General features: G+C 40.3%; 1 protein-coding gene across 6 annotated transcripts in view; it reads right to left on the reverse strand.

Moving 5' to 3' along the window:
• ZMYM4 (zinc finger MYM-type containing 4) overlaps window positions 1–17242 on the reverse strand; it is a 155338-nt gene that overhangs the window by 124946 nt on the left and 13150 nt on the right. For 3 of the 6 annotated variants that reach the window (XM_054496427.2, XM_054496398.2, XM_063666005.1), the window contains exon 2: window positions 2041–2102. The exons of the other annotated variants lie outside the window; for them this stretch is intronic. The gene's annotated coding sequence lies outside the window, so the exon portion shown is untranslated. The remainder of the gene's footprint in view (window positions 1–2040; window positions 2103–17242) is intronic. 6 annotated transcript variants of the gene reach the window in all.

A 17242-nucleotide genomic window follows, 5' to 3' on the forward strand; every position in this document is an offset into this window, starting at 1 on the left:
GTTGCTCCCTCTACTGTTATTCTGTATCTTTAGCATTCTCTTTATGCCTAAGAGTTAATTCCCCATTAATGGTAAATAATTCTTTATGTTAAACTTTCCATATTCAAATTACTGTATGATTTCTGTCCTCTGATACAGGACTGGTAGTGGCAGTGGTCATAGGAGACAGGCACACAAAAATGGAATTCAGAATTGGTTTTCGTTGTGTCCTTAGGCTTGAGTATAGGGCTCAAGCCGGAACTAGTTTGGTAATAACCCCACATATGCAGGGGCATCACAGTTAATCAGGCTATCACCTGTGGTTGGTGATGATGAAATGCCAACTAAAGCAAGTACCTTGGGAACCCAAATGGCTGTTGCACTTAACTAGTAAAGTAGTAATGATGGCTACAAAGTCTGTTATGTGAGATGAATTCTCTAAGTGTTCTTGTGCATTTCTGATGAAAATAACAAGTTCAGGTCCATTAAGTCAGCTCAAGTCATAGTCAGAGAGAGACCTTTCAAGACAACCTTAAAAATATATATACATTTTTTTTTTTTGGTGACAAGCACCCAGGCTGGAGTGCAGTGGCATGACCTTGGCTCACTGCAACCTCGGCTCACAGCAACCTCTGCCTCCTAGGCTCAAACCATCCTCCCATCTCACCCTGAGGTGTAAAACACCATGCCTGGCTCATTTTTGTATTAATAATCTTAATTCTTATATAACCACAGGTTGTTATTGCTGAAAATCAAATGCAAACTTTAATTGTGCAAACTGAATTACAAAATCAGTTGAATTCAGTCTCGCCAAGTTTATTGTGTGAAAGTAAGAGCAGACACAATGAGACTCCAGACTCCATCTCAAAAAAAAAAAAAAAAAAAAAAGAAAGAAAAAGTAAGAGCAGGCCGGGTGCGATGCCTCACGCTTGTAATCCCAGCACTTTGGAAGGCCAGGGCAGGTGGATCACCTGAGGTCAGGAGTTCAAGACCAGCCTGACCAACATGGTGAAACTCCATCTCTACTAAAAATGCAAACGTTAGCAGGGTGTGGTGGTGCATGCCTGTAATCCCAGTTACTCAGGAGGCTGAGGCAGGAGAATCGCCTAAACCTGGGAGATGGAGGTTAAAGTGAGCCAAGATGGCGTCACTGCACTCCAGCCTGGGCAATAAGAGCAAAACTCCCATCTCAAAAAAAAAAAAAGAAAGAAAGAAAGAAAAAGAAAAGGTAAGAACAATTACTGGGAAATAATGGGACCTTGAAACTTCAAATGGGAGTATCTGGTTGGATCAGAATGAAACTGACAATTTCAAACTTCCACCTGCCCTCTGTATCTAAAAAGAATAGCCTTCTTTTGCTGGAAAATCATGTGATATCCTTACGTGCAACAGATGCCCTACAGGAGGACGTTCATTCTCCTCAAAACCAACCACAGCTAACCCAGTCATCACTAGAGCCATAACTAGGGTCAAATCTCAGCATGTTGTAGAGGGACAGGTACACACAATGGAAACAGTTTTACAGGCCAAAAAATTCCAAGATTTTGCTAATATATAAAAGCAGAAATCTGGGGGACATGTGAAAACAGAGTCTCAGGGTATTACACTACAGTGGTTAGAATTTACTGATACAAGGTGCACGTAATACAGATTCTGAATTGAATATGTTAGCTTGTGTAGATGGAGGTATCTCTAGTGGCTTCTCTGATTGTTGACTGAAACTTAGATTCAACAATAGCCTACATTTAATAAGACTGAGACAGTAGATTTCCCTGGCATTATCTGGAAGAGGGAATCCTGAAGTGGACTCATCCTCTGCAACCTGCACACCTACCACCCAACTACATTCCCTGAGAAGGCCCAGGGGTCATTCTGTTAGTAAGGGGAACACTCATATCTTTGAAAAGTCCTGTGGCTGTTCTCCTTTGTAGGTCAGGGATAACTGCAGAAAATGCCACACTGAGATGGGCTGCTTGACTTCACCAAGGATAATGGGATACCAAAGTAGCAGAGGCCAAATGGCACTATTTAACCCCAAAGATAAGGACAGCAGGGACATACCGGTAATCAGAATGTTTTGACCAGCAGGGATCTTTGGCAGTGGCTAATTGATCACGATGTTCCTAGGAATGAAATAGATGGGCAGTTTAATCTATATAACAGAAAGATGTCTAAATCTGGTGGCCAAAACCCAACTTGACTTATCACAATGCAAGTCATGGGCATTTTCCCAGTTTCCAAAGCTAGTCAATTCACAGGCCCAGCCAGAGACTCTTGACTGAGGACAGACTGGGTCCTCTTGAGGAAGGACTCTGCACCATTACTGCAAGTATATACCATAAATCTTCCTCCAAGTCTTCCCCAAAGGAATTTATGTACCCATTTAGCAGTGCTGTGGTTCTTAACCAGAGCAATTTTCCTCCCCAAATCTAGAAAATTTGGCAATGTCTGGAGGCAGTTTTGGTTGTCAGAACTTGGGGGTGCTGTTGAAATCTAGTAGATAGAAACCAGGGATGCTGAAATGTCCTACAATGTACAGAACAGCCCCCACAACAAATTATCTGACCTTAAAAGGCCCTACATTATCTATAACCTGTTATTCCCCTGATCTCATCTCCTGTTGTTCACCACCTTGCTCACTCATGTTCAGCTACCGCCTCTATGCTGCCTCTTTGATGTTCACAAAACATATACAACACTCTCCTGCTTCATAATCTTTGCCCTTGCTGTTCCTTCTACCTGGAATGTTCCTCCTATCAGATACCCACATGACTTCTCATTTCTTTCAGATCTTTGCTTAATTGCCACTGTTCAGAATTGCAATACCCTCTCCACTGAAGTACACTATATCTCTATTGTCTGCTTTATTTTCCTCTATAGAAATGTTTTATTTAAAATGTTCTACATTAATTATTTGTTTAGCAGTTATTCCCACCCCATCCCTGGAATGTAAACTCCATAGAGCAGAGATTTTCTCCATTTTATTCATTACTGTATCCTCCGTACCTACAATGGTTCCTCATGCATAATAGGCACTCAAACACTTGTTGAATGAAAGCATGAATGGTGACTGGAATAGAAATTAGGGATGTGAAGCACAGTGGAATCTAAAATGACTCAAGTGGTTACCTATTGTTTTTATCTGTTCAATACCTTGTTCTGAAAAGCCAGTACTCTGATATTTCAAAGATATTTACCTTTCTCAAAATGTGACAATGTTTTCAATGTAGTCAAATCTCATTCTTTTGAATTAATTTTTTTGTTTACGCTTGGGAAGCGTACCATCCCAAAATATTTACCTACATTTTCTTTCAGTACTTTAATAGCTTCATTTTCTTATATTCATATATTGAATTCAAATAGGATATGTATTGGCATTTGGAATAAGAAAAAGATCTAACTTTTTCCCCAAAATGGCCAGTAGACCATCCAAACATGAATGATCTATATACTCTACTGTTATATAGACATGAATCTGTTTATTTGTAACAATTCAGCATTCCCATACCAGTATCATATTTAAGACCCTACGATAGAACAAGGTTCTATATTCCCCTACTGCCCCCTGCCTTCATAATTCTTCTAATTCAAGATTGTCTTGCCTTTCACATATTATTCTGCTCTATCTATCATCAAATAGAATAATTTTTTAAACCCCTACTGGGATACTTAATGTAATAATATTAATTTTAATTAATTTTATGGAACACATATTTTTATAATATTGAGTTTTTCCATCCAGGAACATGATATACCACTCTATTTTTTTCCAAGTCCCAGAGTTTTCACACATTCTATGAAAAGATCATATCAAGACACAAGAAAGTTATTAAGATATGCCACAGTCAATTTCAAGAGAAAAGACTGAATGAAATAATTGGAACAAACATTTTGATTCCTTTTTTTTTTTTTTTTTTTTTGAGACAGTGTCTCACTCTGTCACCCAGGCTGGAGTGCAGTGGCGCAATCTTGGCTCACTGCAACCTCTGCCTCCTGGGTTCAAGCGATTCTCCTGCCTCAGCCTCCCAAGTAACTGGGACTGCAGGCGCGTGCCACTACACCCAGCTAATTTTTTGTATTTTTAGTAGAGACGGGGTTTCACTGTATTAGCCAGGATGGTCTCGATCTCCTGACCTCGTGCTCCCAAAGTGCTGGGATTACAGGTGTGAGCCACCGAGCCTGGCCTGATTCTTAAATAATTCAAGTGTTCCACAGATTGGAAGGCTAAAAAAGAGTACATTTATTCCCACTTCCTAGCATTGACCTCCAGGGCTCCCATGACACTACCCTTAACTTCTACTCTTTCTCCTTGGCTTCGAGAAATTACCACCTAGTATATGCTAGGTATTTTATGTGCGCTAAACCTATCGAAACCTACTGGAACAGAATTAGATACTATCTGTATTTCCATTTAATCCATTATAAAAAAAAAAAAAAAACAGCCGGGCGCAGGGGTTCACGCCTGTAATCTTAGTACTTTGGGAGGCCGAGGCAGGTGGATCACCTGAGGTCAGGAGTTCAACATCAGCCTGACCAACATGGCGAAATCCCTCGTCTCTACTAACAATACAAATATTAGCCAGGTGTGGTGGCACGTTGCCTGTAATCTCAGCCACTCAGGAGGCAGAGGCAGTAGAATCGCTTGAACCCGGGAGGCACAGGTTGCAGTGAGCCAAGATCCTGCCACTGCACTCCTGCCTTGGTGACAGAGTGAGACTCCATCTCAAAAACAAAAACAAAAACCATGTTAAAGGCATGGTATGGTGGTTCACACCTGTAGTCCTAGCACTTCAGGAGGCTGAGGCAGGAGGATCATTTGAGCCCAGGACTTTGAGACCAGCCTAAGTAACATAGGAACTCCCTGTCTCTACAAAAAATAGAAAAAAAATTAGCAGAGCATGGTGGCAGGCACCTATAGACCCAGCTACTCAGGAGGCTGAGGTGGGAGGGTTGCTTGAGCCTGGGGGTTAGAGGCTGTAGAAAGTCATGATCATGCCACCATACTCCAGCCTGGGTGACAGAGCAGGAACCTGTCTCAAAAAAAAGAAAAAAATGTTAATGGTATCACAGACACAATTCTATTATGGTAGCAGTACCTACTCTACAATACTTCACCTTCTCCCTCATGTTCTACTTCAGAAGGTCTAGAATAGATAGGGCCTGGGCATTTTCATACTGTAAAGGCGGGAAGGCGGTAGGGAAATGGGGGAACTCCCCTGAGGGTTCTGAAGCACATTATTAATTAAAAACAACTAAACCACAGGGCGCGGTGGCTCACGCCTGTAATCTCAGCACTTTGGGAGGCCCAGGCAAGTGGATCACCTGATGTTAGGAGTTAGAGGTCAGCCTGGCTAATGTGGTGAAACCCCGTCTCTACTAAAAATACAAAAAAATTAGCCGGGCATGGTGGCAGGTGCCTGTAATCCCAGCTATTCAGGAGGGTGAGGCAGGAGAATTGCTTGAATCCAGGAGGCGGAGGTTGCAGCGGCCTGAGATCATGCCATTGCACTCCAGGCTGGGCAACAGAGTGAGACTTTGTCTCAAAAAAAAAACAACTAAACCGCTGCACGATGTGGCATATGCCCATAGCCCCAGCTACTTGGGAGGCTGAGGCAGGAGGATCACTTGAGCCCAGGAGTTCTGGGCTATAGTGTGCTAGCTATGCCAATTGGGTGTCTGCACAATGGTAGACATCAATACGGTAACCTCCCAAGTGCAGGAGACCACCAGGTTACCTAAGGAGGAGTGAACTGGATCAGGTCAGAAACGGAGCAGTTCAAAACTCCCATGCTGATCAGTAGCGGGGTCGCGCCTGTGAATAGCTACTGCGTTCCAGCCTGGGCAACATACCAACACCCTGTGTCTAAAACTAAAACAAAAACACAAGACTAAACCAAGATATGCTTTCTCTTAGGTCTTCTGATGCTATCTATCTGCTGATTTCTAGAAAATTAAATTTGTGTGTCTGAAAGTCTGTGTGTATATTCACTTGCCTCAATCTCTATCTTGGGCTTCAGTTCCCAACTAACGTTAGAATAGTCTTTACTTGCAAGACTCAAATAAAAACACTATGGTATCAAAGTGGGAATGTGGTGCAAAAAGGGCCTGCTAAATAGTAACAATCATGGCCGGGCACGGTGGCTCACGCCTGTAATCCCAGCACTTTGGGAGGCCAAGTGGATCACCTGAGGTCAGGAGTTCAAGACCAGCCTGGCCAACACATGGTGAAACCCTGTATCTACTAAAAATATAAAAACTAGACAGGCGCGGTGGCAGGCACCTGTAATCCCAGTTACTTGGGAGGCTGAGGCAGGAGAATCGCTTGAACTCAGGAGGCATAGGTTGCAGTGAGCTGAGATCGCACCATTGCACTCCAGCCGGGGTGACAAGAGTGAAACTCTGTCTCAAAAAAAAAAAAAAAAAAAAGTAACAATCACTACCACTACTATTATTGCTAATAACTGTAGCTATGTCTGGAGACAAAGGGGAAAAGAAAGAAAAAGCTGGTTCTTGAAGGAAGAACAGGTAGAAAGACATCTGGAGACAGAAAAAAATAAAATGCTAAAAGGCACAGAAGTTAGAAATGACACAAAAAGCATAATCCATAAAAGAAAAAAAATTGATAAAGTAGACTTCATCAAAATAAAAAATTTCTGCTCTTTGAAAAACACTTAAGAAAATGAAGCCGATGTGGGAGGATCACTTCAGGCCAGAAATATGAGACCAGCCTAGGCAACGAAGCAAGACCCGGCACCCTATTTCTGCAAAACAAAGAAAGTGAAAACAACCCATAAACTGGGGGAAATATTTTCAAAACATTAATAAAGGATGTGTATCCAAAATATATAAAGAACTCTCAAAACACAATATAAGAAGACATACAGTATTTATATGATCCAGTAATCCTACTCCTTTTTACCCAAGAAAAATGAAAACATGTTTATATAAAAATGTATAGACAAGAAATTCAGGCTGAGTTTTTCTGTTAAAAAGAAAACATTACTGAAGACATTACTCAGTGAAGAATCACATCTGAAATTACCTTTAGAATCAGGATTAGAAAATGTTGTTTCTTGGCAGATGCAGTATGTTCTCTCCATTTAATAATGGAACATACTTAACTAATCATATTCTCTGATCAATCACATCAGAATTATCTGTATTTTCCTTTGTCACGGCCCTTATTTCTTTTACTCATGTATCTTTTTGTAAACTGCCCCAAATTCATTGTGGAAAGAGTTAAATTTGAAAAATTATATACATGAAGAAATTAGGCCCAACATAATAAGCCTCTTCCTTTTATTAAGTCTTTCTGGGAATGAAATATCTTGCTTTAAATTTTCTTTCTAATAGCAAATTGTTAAAGGTAGTGTATTCTTGTTAAGAATACAGTATATATTTGGCCAGGTGTGGTGGCTGCAATCCCAGCACTTTGGGAGGCAGAGGCAGGTGGATCGCTTGACCCCAGGAGTTCAAGACCAACCTGGACAACAGGGAGAAATCCCATCTCTACTAAAAATAGAAAAATTCGAGAGGCATGCTAGTGCGTGCCTGTAGTCCCAACTACTCGGACACTGAGGTGGGATGATCACCTGAGCCCAGGATGCAGAGGATGATTACCTGAGACCAGGATACAGTGAGCTGAGATTGTACCAGACCACTGCATCCAGCCTGGGCCACAGAGAGAGACCCTGACTCAAAAAAAAAAAGTATATATATATTTTTTGTTTGTTTGTTTGTTTTGGTTTGGTTTTTTTGAGACAGAGTCTCGCTCTGCCACCCAGGCTGGAGTGCAGTGGCGCAGTCTCGGCTCACTGCAAGCTCCGCCTCCCAGGTTCACGCCATTCTCCTGCCTCAGCCTCCCGAGTAGCTGGGACTACAGGCGCCCGCCACCATGCCCGGCTAATTTTTTGTATTTTTAGTAGAGACGGGGTTTCACCGTGTTAGCCAGGATGGTCTTAATCTCCTGACCTTGTGATCCGCCTGCCTCGGCCTCCCAAAGTGCTGGGATTACAGGCGTGAACCACAGCACCTGGCCAAAAAAAAAGTATATTTTTAAAAAACCTATAGGCAAATGTTTATAGTGATTTTATTCATAATCACCAAAAACTGGAAACAACATAAATATCTTTCAACTGATGAATAACCAAACTCAGTATATCCATACAATGAACCATTAGCAAGACACATGCAACATGGATAAATCTCAAACACATAATGCTAAGTAAAAAAAGCCAAACTCAAAGTACACACTGTAAAGTATGATTAACATGATCTTCTGAAAAGGGAAAACTATAGAATAGAAAACAGATTGAGTGGCTGCTAGAGGCAGAGGAAGGGGAAAGGTTGGCTATAAAGGGGCATAAAAGAATCTGGGGGGTGATGAAAATGTACTGCATTTTGATTATAGTGCTAATTATACCACTATATGCATATGTCAAACCTTACAGAACTGTACAATGAAAGTATGAATTTTACTCTATATAAATTATACTGCAATAAACCTTATTTCAAAAATATTTATCACATGCCTGAACCAGTAATTTAATTTCTAAAGAACTAGAGCTACAGACAGAAACTACATATAATGCTATTTGGTTTAGCTTCTTTTTTAAAAATAACAGCTTTATTGAGATATAATTCAAATGCCACATAACTCATCAATTTAAATTGCACAATTCAATTGTGTTTAGTATATTCAGAGCAATACAATCATTACCACAATCAATTCTAGAATATTTTCATCCAGCCAGGCATGGTGGCTCATTCCTATAATCCCAATACACTTTGGAAGGCCGAGACAGGAAGATTATTTGAAGCCAGGAGTTGAAGACCAGCCTGGGCAACACAGCAAGACCCCCAATCTCTACAAAAAATAAAAAATGAAAAATGAGCCAGGCATGGTGGCATGCGCCTGTAGTCCTAGCTATTGGAGAGGCAGGAGGATCCCTTGAGCTCAGGAGTTCAAAGCTGCAGTGAGCTATGATTGCACCACTGCACCCCAGCCTGGGTGACAGCCAGATCCTGTCTCTAAAAAAATAAAAACTAAATAAGTAAATAAAATCAGGAAACAGAACTGTACATGTGATGTTAACCATGTAAAAACACATACCTGCAAAGAAACATCCTAGAAAGAAATATGCTAAGCATAAGTACAATTAGTAGCTATGGCTGAATAAAATATGATTTTTAAAAAGACAAGAAAACTGGAAAGTCAGTCCAGGAGAGATGGCTCACGCCTGTAATCCCAGCATTTTGGGAGGCCAAGGCGGGTGGATCACTTGAGGTCAGGAGTTCAAGGCCAGCCTGGCCAACATGGAGAAACCCTGTCTCTACTAAAAATACAAAAATTAGCTGGGCATGGTAGTGCGCATCTGTAATCTCAGCTACTTCGGAGGCTGAGGTGGGAGAATCACTTGAGCCCGGGAGCTAGGGGTTGCAGTGAGTTGAGATCGCACCACTGCACTCCAGCCTAGGCGACAGAGTGAGACTCCATTTGAAAGAAAAGAAAAGAAAAAAAGAAAACTGGCAAGTCATTCACTATGATATATTGTCATAATTTATCTAAGTGAATGGTATAAAAAGCAGCTAATAAGCTCTTTAGGATATATGGTAAAAGTATCTGGACCAGTGGTATTCAACCAGGGGCAATTTTGTTCCCCAGAAGACACTGGTAATGTCTGGAGATATTTTTAGTTACCACAACTAGTGGGGCAGTGCTACTGACATCTTAGTTGATAGTGGGTTAAGTATGCAGCTGAATATCCCACAATGCACAAGACAATACCCCACAACAAAGAATTACCTGGTCCATAATGCCAACAGTGCCAACGTTGAGAACCCCTGATTCAGACTACACTGTAGGTGTTAAGTAATCACCAATTTTTAAATCAGTGGAGTGATCTAAAGTAAGGAAATAATAGCTTCCTCCTTCATCCCAACCATTGTGTATTCTTTCCCCAGTCTTCCTATTTCAATTAATGGTGCCACCAACTATCTAGCACTAACCCTGCTACCTAGGGGTTAGTGGTCTTCTTTATTTTGCTACATTTACCAACAAGTCCTATTGACTGTACCTCCAAAATATATCCCAACCAATTCTCATCATCTACACCCTACTCCAATGATTACTTTCATACCTGAATTATACCAATAGCTTCCTAACTGACGCTCTGTTTCCCATCTTGCTCCCTGAAGTTCATCTCATACACAGGAGCCAAAAGAATCTTTTTAAGAGATCATACTCTTTAGATCATACACAAAAACCAACATGCTTAGAGAATTATCTATTCTTCCTACCGCAATCACTATCATATTATCTTATGCTGTCCTGTTTTCTTCACTACCTAAAATTATTTTCTCTATTTCTTTTTTATTTTCTATCTTACCCCCACCACTAGCACACACCTTAACTTCCTTATTATTCTTTGTCCAGCACTTGGAACCATGTCTGACACATGTCCTAAATATTTGTTCAATGAATGAATCTCTCCTATACTAATGGTCTATTTGTTCTACTGGAGACAGAGTAAAAATAAATCTGAGCAGGAAGGAGACTGAATCTCCTAAAGTGAACTGATATTCCCAATGTTAGTCAGCCAGGACACAAATTATAGGTCATTAAATAAGGTCTTTGGAAGAAAGGGGAAAAAAATAAGTTATTTCCCCCAGATTTCAACCTGCTTCCGAGTTTCAAAGAAAAGATGCCCTCTGCTCACCATGAGACAACTGAAAGCTGAGCAAGTAGATGCTGCCTATTTCTCCTAGATCAGCCACACATAATACATATATAAATACATACATATTTGTTCTGCAATTCCCTATTATACTAAGCTTTTAATAAAGTCTGTTTTAAAATAATCACAGCCTGGTTTCAGCTGTGCTGGGTGGAATTAGGCAAAGATTCTGTCACCACAGAGGCTGGGGGCACGAGCAGGGCCTCTACCAAAGCTAGCGCGATAGTAGCAAAGACATTCAGAAAGAAACTCTCCCACAAAGAAAAAGTAAATTTCTGATAGGAGTCAAAGCTGTAAGGCAAGCTGCCTTTCGCCACAGGAAAAAACTCTGACCAGTAACCACCTTAGAGAACTGGAATAATAAGGGAGCCAACTTGTTACCTCAGAGATAAACATGTTTTCATTTTAGAAGAAAAATCTGTCTCCAAGGTGTAAAAATGAATGGGGTAGAGGAAACAGTAAAGAAGGGAGTGAGAAAAAAAGAGTTGTAAAAGCAAGGAAAGTCAAAAGACAAAACATGCAAAATGAGTACCAGAATTAAGGTGGTGGCAGTAGAAAATCAAAAATGTTTTTAAAATCATACCTGATGCAGTATCAACAAGACTTAGCAGTTACAACTAAATAGTAAGGGAAAGGGAAGAAACAAAAGATGACTCACAGGTTTCTAACTTGGGTGACTAGAAGCCAGTAACTAATAGAAATAATATGTGAAGAATAACAGACTGGGGCTGCAGAGGGCTATGATCTTGCCACTGCATTCCATCCTGGGCAACATGGCAAGACTGTCTCTAAAATAAAAATAAAAATAGGCCGGGAGTGGTGGCTCACGTCTGTAATTCCAGCATTTTGGGAGGCCAAGGCAGGCAGACCGCGAGGTCAGGAGTTCGAGACCAGCCTGACCAACATGGTGAAACCCCGTCTCTACTAAAAATACAAAAATTAGCGAGGCGTGGTGGCGCATGCCTGTAATCCCAGCTACATGGGAGGCTAAGGCAGGAGAATCGCTTGAACCCGGGAGATGGAGGTTGCAGTGAGCCGAGATTGCATCACTGCACCCCAGCCTGGGTGACAGAGCGAGACTCTGTCCCCCAAAAAATAAAATAAAATAAAAATAAAAATAAAATAAATAAATAGGAAAAATAACAAGTTGAGAAGGGGAGGGCACTAGGTGTGTGAGCAAGTAATTGGCAGGGAAGAAGGAAGTAGGAGTTCAGTTGTAGACATAGTGAATTTGCAGTATTTGTGTGACAGCAAAAACATAAGATTTTTAGTTTTAAAGACAAAAACAGAAGCGAAGAAGTAAAATGGAAATCACATAATGTACTTAATGGGTAGATCCTAAAACTACTACTATAAGCCAGTGGCTGATGCCTGTAATCCCAGCACTTTGGGAGGCCAAGGAAGGAGAATCACTTGAGGCCAGGAGTTCAAGGCCAGCCTGGGCAATATAGCAAGACCCCATCTCTTAAAAAATATTAAGTAAAAAAAAAAAAAAAAATTAAGTAAAACCACTACTGTAGAAGAGATTGCCCAAGAAAATACAAGCTGAGGGAATAACACTTATTGAGCATGCAAAAAGAGCAATTCAAGAGGAGAACCAGGAGAATGCCATCTCATAAAACAAGGAAAAAGTCGACGAAGGAAGGGCAACAGAAATAAGAAAAGTCAAATAAAGATCTAAGAAAAGTCAAATAAAATAATGTCTGAAAAGCATCCATTAGATTTGGTGATTATTAGATCATTTCAGTGTTCCTAAAGAGAAGAATTTCAGTGCCAAAACAGAAAGATAAGCTAGGGCCAGGCAGGGTGGTTCACACCTATGATCTTTGGGAGGCAGAGGTGGAGGACTGCTTGAGCCCAGGAGTTCAAGACCAGCCTGGACAACATATGGAGACCCTGTCTCTACAAAAAAAAAAAAAAAAAGAATTATTTAAATAGCCAGGCATGGGGGTATTGTCTGTGGTCCTAGCTGCTCAGGTGGGTGAGGTAGGAGGATCGCTTGAGCCCAGGAGGTCAAGCCTTCAGTGAGCTGTGATCATGCCACTGCATTCCAACCTGGGCAAGAGAGTAAGATCCTGTCTCTGAAAAAAAAAAAAAAAAAAAAAATAGGCAGACAGAGGCAGGCAGGCTCAGGAGTGAATGGGAAATAAGCAACTTATACCATCTCATAAAGATTCTAACTTCAAAAAGCTTGTCTGAGTTCAGGCTGTGGTCTCCAGATACCATTTTCCACTGAAAGGTACTGAGGCTTCTCGCAAAACAGGTTAATTCCAGGTCTGAAGTAACATATGTATAGATGAGCCTGGTTCTATTTTTTTGGCGGACAGGAAGGAATCTTTCAAGGACTATTGGAGTTAAGTCAAAGGGATACAGGTGTTTCAGTATTTTTTTCTTCTTGACTCTAATGTAAATGAAATTGTTTTCTTAAAATTTCTTTTTGGGATTGTTCATTTAGAGTGTATATAAATACAACTGATTTTTGTGTGTTGATGCCGTATCCTGCAACTTTGCTGAATTTCTTACTAACTTGCACAGTTTTGTTTTTGACGTAACTTTAAGGATATTCTACGTATAAGATCATGTCATCTTTAAATAGGGATAGTTTTCCTTCTTCCTTTCCAATTTGAATGCTTTTTATTTCCTTTTTCTTGCTTAACTTCTGGCTAGAAATTCTAATACTACACTGAACAGACATGGTGAAAGAAGGCATCCTCATCTTGTTCCTAATCTGAGGATAAAATCTCTGTCTTTCACCACTGAATATGATGTAAGCAATGATTTTTCATGGGTAGCCTTTATCACGTTGAGGAAATTCCCCTCTTTTCCTAGTTTATTAAAGTGCTTTTACAAAGGAAAGGATGTTAGCTTTTCTTTAATACTTTCTCTGCATCAACTGAGATGATGTAGTCATTCCTCAGTATCTGTGGGGGACTGGACCCTGGACCCCCCAAAGATACCAAAATCCTTGAATGCTCAAGTCCCTTATATATAGTATTTGCATATAACCTACACATATCCTCCTATACAATTTAAATCATCTCTAGATTACTTATAACACCCAATACAATGCAAATACTATGCAAACAGTTGTTATACTCTATTTTTAAATTTTGTATTTTTTTTTCCTCTGGCCCTTGATTAAGGAATAAATGTATTACCTTTTTTTTTTTTTCAAATATTTTTGATCTGCAGTTGGTTGAATCTGCAGATGTGGAACTCACAGATACAAACGACAGACTGTAGTGAGTTCTTTTTTTTCTTCATTCTACTAATGTGGTAGATTATACTGATTGATACTTGAGAAAAATTTAACCAAGGAAGCACATGACTTGTACACTAAAAGACCTGTACAAAACATTGCTGAAAAAAATAAAAGAAGATCAAAATAAATGGAAAGACATTCCATGTTCACAGACTGGAAGACTTAACATTGTTAAGATGACAGTAACTACCCTTGATTTACAAATTCAATTTTGATCTCTGTCAAAATCCTAATAACTCTTTTTTCAGAAATAGGAAAAAACCATCCTAAATTTCACGTGAAATTTCAACACACCCCAAATAGCCAAAACAATCTTGAAAAACTTGAGAACTCCTACTTCCTGATTTCAAACCTACTACAAAGCTACAGTAATCAAAACAGTGTAGTACTGACACAAGAACAGGCACATAGACAAATAGAACAGAACTGAAAGTCTAGAAATAAACTCTCGCATTTGTCGTTGTTATGGTCTGAATGTCTGTGTCCCTCCTCCCCAGATTCATATGTTGAAGCCTTAACCCCCCATGTAATAATACTTGGAGAGGGGGACTTTAAAAGGTAATCAGCTAGATGAGGTAGTGAGAGTGGAGCTCTCATGATGTGATTAATGCCCTTCTAAGAAGAAACACCAGAAAGCTTACACTCTTTCTCACCTCACAAACACTAAGAAATCACATGAGCACAGAGCAAGGTAGTGGCTACCTACAAGCCAAGAGAAAAGGCCTGAAAATAAAACCTACCTGTGGGCACTTTGATCTTGGACTTCCCAGCCTCCTGAAATGTAAGACACAAATTTGTTGTTTAAGCCACCCAGACTATGATACTGTGTTACAACAGCCCAAACTGACTGATACGATGGTCAACTGACTTTCGACAAGGTTCCCAGGACCACTCAATGGGGAAAGAACAGGCTCTTCAACAAAAGGTGCTATGAAAACTGGATATTCATACACAAAAGATTGAAACTGGACACTTATTTTGTACCATAAGCAAAAATTAACTCAAGATGGATTAAAGACCTAAATTAAAGACCTAAACACTAAAACTCTTAGAAGAAAACATAGGGAAAAATCTACATGAACTTAGATCTGGCAATAGCATCTTAAATATGATACCAAAAGCATAAGCTACAAAAGAAAAACACAAATTGGATTTCATTAAAATTTAAAACTTTTGTGCATCAAGGCCACTATCATGAGGGTGAAAAGACAATCTACAGAATGGGAAAAAAATATTTGTAAATTATTTATGTGATAAGAGTTTAATACTTAGAATATAAAAACAATTCCTAAAACTCAACAACAAAAAAGAGAAGCAACCAATTAAAAAAATGCACAAAGAACTTAAATAACATTTCTCCAGAGAACATATACAAAAGGTCAATAAACACATGAAAAAATGTTCAGCATCATTAGTCACTGGAAAAATTCAAATCCAAGCCACAATAAGATACCACTTCAAGGCCAGGTGCAGTGCCTCACGCCTGTAATCCCAGCACTTTGGGAGGCCGAGGCAGGTGGATCACGAGGTCAGGAGATCAAGACCATCCTGGCTAACACGGTGAAACCTGTCTCTACTAAAAATACAAAAAAATTGGCCGGTGTGGTGGTGGGTGCCTGTAGTCCCAGATATTTGGGAGGCTAAGGCAGGAGAATGGCGTGAACCCAGGAGGTGGAGCTTGCAGTGAGCTGAGATCGCGCCACTGCACTCCAGCCTGGGCGACTGAGCAAGACTCCGTCTCAAAAAAAAAAAAGATACCACTTCACACCCACTAGGACAGTTATTAACCAAAAATAAAAGACTTTGAAAGGCCGAGGTAGGTAGATCACTTGAGGTCAGGAGTTCAAGACCAGTCTGGCCAACACAGTGAAACCCCATCTCTACTAAAAGTACAAAAAAAGAAAAAAAATTAGCCAGGCATGATGGCACACACCTGTAATCCCAGCTACTTGGGAGGCTGAGGCAGGAGAATCACCTGAACCCAGAAGGTGAAGGGTGGAGGTTACAGTGAGGTGAGATGGCACCACTGCACTCCAGCCTGGGTGACAGAGTAACACTCTGTCTCAAAAAAAAAAAAAAAAAAAACACACAGAAAATAACAACTATTGGCGAGGATGCAGAAAAGCTGGAATCCTCATGCATTGCTGGTGCAAATGGAAAATGCTATAGCCCCTGTGCAAAAGGTTCCTCAAAAAGATAAACACAGGCTGGGCATGGTGGCTCACACCTGTAATCCCAGCACTTTGAGATGCCAAGGCAGGTGCATTGCTTGAGCTCAGGAGTTCAAGACCAGCCTTGGTAACATGGCCAAACCCCGTCTCTATTAAGAAAAACTAAAATTAGCTGGGCATAGTGTTGCACATCTGTAGTCCCAGCTACTTGTGGGGCTGAGGTGGGAGGACAGCTTAAACCAGGGAGGTGGAGGCTGCAGTGACCCATGATCACACCACTGCACTCCAGCCTGGACAACAAAGTGAGACCCTGTCTCAAAAAATGAATAAATAAATAAATAAGGATAAACAGAATTCCTATATAACCCAGCAAATCCACTCCTAGGTACATACCTGTACTAGTCTGTTTAGTCTTGCTGTAACAGAATACCTGAGGTTGGGTAACTTATAAAGAAAAGAGGTTTATGTAGCTCACAATTCTGGTGGCTGGGAAATCCAAAAGCATGGCACTGGTGTCTGCTTAGCTTTTGGTGAGGGCCATGTGCTGCACCACAGCATGGAAAAGCAGAAAGGCAAGGGGGCAAAGAGACACACAAAAGGTGGAACCTTGCTTGTAACAACTCATTAGGGCAGTGTCCCCATTATCCAAACACCTCACACTAGGCCCCACCTCCTAATACTGCCATATTGGGAATCAAATTTCAACATGAATTTTAAAAGAAACTCATTAAAACCATCACAATACCAGAAGGAACTGAAAGCAAGGACTCAAACAAATACTTATATACCAATGTTTATAGCAACATTACTCACAATAGCCAAAAGGTGTCTATTGATGGATGAATGGATAAACAAAACGTATATGCACACAATGGAATATTTTGCAGCCATAAAAAGGAATGAGAAGTTTTGATACATACTATAACTGGATGAACCTTGAAAATATGCTAGGTGAAATAAGTCAGACACCAAAGGATAAATATTGTATGAGTCCACTTACATGAAATATCTAGAATAGGCAACTTCATAGACACAGAAAGTAATTTAAAGTTTACCAAAGGCTGGGCCGAGGGACCATGCAGAGTTACTGTATA

Source organism: Pongo pygmaeus, chromosome 1 (genome assembly GCF_028885625.2).
Source record: "Pongo pygmaeus isolate AG05252 chromosome 1, NHGRI_mPonPyg2-v2.0_pri, whole genome shotgun sequence".
NCBI classification, from domain to species: domain Eukaryota; kingdom Metazoa; phylum Chordata; class Mammalia; order Primates; family Hominidae; genus Pongo; species Pongo pygmaeus.